Source organism: Octopus bimaculoides, chromosome 25 (genome assembly GCF_001194135.2).
Source record: "Octopus bimaculoides isolate UCB-OBI-ISO-001 chromosome 25, ASM119413v2, whole genome shotgun sequence".
NCBI classification, from domain to species: Eukaryota; Metazoa; Mollusca; class Cephalopoda; order Octopoda; family Octopodidae; genus Octopus; species Octopus bimaculoides.
In genome coordinates this window covers 16,728,738-16,731,930 of record NC_069005.1, presented here as the reverse complement: position 1 = coordinate 16,731,930, position 3,193 = coordinate 16,728,738, and the positions used below count along the sequence as shown (strand labels likewise).

The 3,193-nt window shown below is 40.7% G+C and overlaps 1 protein-coding gene across 3 annotated transcripts in view; it reads right to left on the bottom strand.

The window, feature by feature from the left end:
- The window catches only part of LOC106873240 (RING-type E3 ubiquitin-protein ligase PPIL2), a 105,634-nt gene that overhangs the window by 6,668 nt on the left and 95,773 nt on the right, over positions 1-3,193 (bottom strand). The gene's annotated exons all lie outside the window — the stretch shown is intronic.

Sequence of the window (3,193 nt, the reverse complement as noted above, 5' to 3'; positions counted from 1 at the left end):
GTGTGTGTGTGTGTGTGTGTGTGTGTGCAGGCAAGATGTGTGTGTATGGGGAGTGCCTGTATTATCTATATCCTCTGTTAATAGATGTTCGTTTATTTTTGTTCTTATTTATTTATTTGTTCATGTGTTTATACCTACTTTTTTTTGTATTTAATTTAATTTTGTTAACGTATGTAGTATTTAATTCCATTTGTTTATCTATGTATTGTATTATATTTTGTTCATATTGTTATTGGTTTATGGGGAATTTATTGTCATATGTTATGGTTTGTTAGAGGTGTGTGTTAGTGTTCCATTACAGTTTCCTATTCAGGCTAGGTTTATCTTCTATTATCTGTGTAGCTTCTGTAATTTGTCGAAGTGCTGCGTCTGTGCTATGTGTGGATAAGATTTTAATTTCTATGTTGTTGAGTGAGCCTCCGTGTTCTTGCTCAGCGTGCTGGTACAGAACTGATGAGCTCTTCCCTTCCTTAAGTTCCCTCCAATGTTCATTTACCTGCTCCCCTATGCTCTGTGCTGTTTCACCTACATACGTCGTTGTCTTGTTACTGCATCGTCCCTCTGTACATCTTATACTATAGACCACATTTCTGGTTTTACAGTTTGTGTGTGGGCTAAATCTACACACAGTACAGTTCCTATCAGTGCAGGGGGTTCTACTAAAAGGGTATGTTCTACTGATAAGGGATTTGATAGGGTTGCCTGGCATAGTAGTGGAGGAGTTGGGGTAGTGGCATCGGGTGTGATGGAATGGAAGAGTGAGTGAAGTTTGCGAAGTTTGATGTTGGCAAGAAATTGGTGAAAGAGATGATTTAGATGAATGATATAACGCAATGTGTTGTGAGCATGGGAGGGCGTGATGATGACATGACTGTTCAGCTTTAGCTGAATGACCTGCACAAATGATTTGTTTATCGTGATCAAATATATGTGCTGTACATTAGCTCACTCCCTTCATCAAATCAATCGCAGAACAACATGAAATGAAGTGTTTTGCTCAAGAACACAATGCAGCACCCAGTCTAGGAATTGAAAACACAATCTCGCAATAATGAGTGCAACACCCTAACCACTAGACCATTCTTTCAGGACACACACACACACACATATATGTAGTCGAGGCAAACTTTGATGAATTTACACACTAATATTAAATTCAATACATATGGGTGTGTACACACACAGGTAATTTTTTACATTATTTAAAGTTATGGTAACACTGTCACTTGAACATCCACTAAATGAATTTTTGGCTGTGTGGTTGGGAGGTTCACTTCAGAACCACATGATTGAGGGTGTAGTCCTACTGTGTGAAAATTGTCAGCTGGTGTCCTCTATTGTGGACATTGTCAGTTGTATACAGATATACGAGGGGATGCTGAAAAGTTCCGGGCTTTAAGGGTAAGTAGATGTTGTTCTTCTCTCTTCGTCAAAGCCCAAGTCTCACATGCATATAGCATTGCAGGCAAGACTCAACTGTTGAAGAGATTGGCACAAGTTACCATGTCTAGGTTCGCCTTCAGCACATCTTTCACTGAGTTGAATGCTCTCCATCCTGCTCTTACACTTCACAAGGTCTCATTCTCCATCTCTTGCCTCATAAGTCACTTTTTGACCAAGACACACATAGCTGCTCACCTCTTCAATTTCATTGCCTCCAACTGTTAGGTGACTGATCACTATGCCCTCAAACCGTATGTACTTGGTTTTTGTACAGTTGATCTTTAGGCCGACTGCTAAACACCTGAAATCCAGTTCAACCAGTGTGGTCTATAGCTGATCAGTGCTATGTCATCAGTGAATCTTAGATAGGCAAGCAGCTCTCCATTTATACTTATGCCTCTGTTCCAGTTCATGTCTTGTATGACCACCATGAGACATGCCATGAAGAGCTCAGGAGAGATGATGCCTCTTTGCTTGACACGCTTTTCCACTAGAACATTCACTGGTGAGGATAACAGGGTCACATTCACTGTGCACCTGGTATTCACCTCCCTATGGAGGGTGACGTACTGCATTGTCACACCTTGTTTCCTAAGAGCTTGCAGGACTGTGTTGATTTCGATGATGCTGAAGACTTTCTCATTATCAATGAATGCAATGCACAGAGGCAACCAATATTCTCTCACTCATTCCAGCAACTGTGTTAGATCAAATATATGATCTATAGTGTTGTGCTTCTTTCTGAACCCTGCCTGTTCTCTTGAGATAAACGTTCAGCAATTATCCTCGTAAACAACTTGTAAATATGAGGCAGGAGGCAGATGGGATGATAGTTCTTAAGATCTTCCTTCTCACCTTTTTGTACAGCAGGATCATATTTGACTCTTTCCATTGGGAAAGTAGTGGTTGAAACATAGAGTGAGGATTTTCCACAGCTGCTCTCTGCCTTGTGTGGGTGGTACTGGGAATGTGTGAAGGTCCTGAAAGCAGTGCAGCTGAGAGAAGCCATCAGGAAAGAATCCTGGGATCAGCTTAAGGAAATAAATGATGACTACAATACACTGACCCAGAAATTGAAGAAAAGTTTGGAGTACAAAGGTCGTGATTCCAAAGGAGACAGGAAGAAGGATTTCGGAGCAGACAAAGAAGCTGATAAAAACCAGAGAAACATGAATAGAGATGGAGAATACCTGGAAGAATATTCTGTTCTCTGCAAGGTAAAAAGACAATGTATTGAGAATGACTTTTAGAGGTACAGAAAAGAGAAGCTCCTGAAGACCACACAAGAACAAAAGAATTTCAAGAAATGTGAAATGTAGATGATGTTTTATAGAACAGAAGTAACAATGTTGAAGAATCAGGACAGCAGTACAGTGACTGACAGAAGAGGTGGGGAAGAAGTCTGCAAAAACTTCTACACAAACTTCTTTAAATCGAGAGCAGTGGTCAAGCCGTCATCATTGGAAAGTGAAGGAGGGGAAGTACCATCTATTCTGATCAGTGAAGTCAAGAGAGCGCTCAAGTGGATGAACAAAAGAAAGTACCAGGCAAAGTACCAGGCAAAAGAAAGTACCAGGCAAAAGAAAGTACCAGGCAAAGATGGTATAACATCTGAAATGCTGCAAGCTGGCAGAGAGTGGCTGTTGAATATATATATATATCATCATCATCATCATCATTGTTTAACGTCCGCTTTCCATGCTAGCATGGGTTGGACGATTTGACTGAGGACTGGTGAAACCGGATGGCA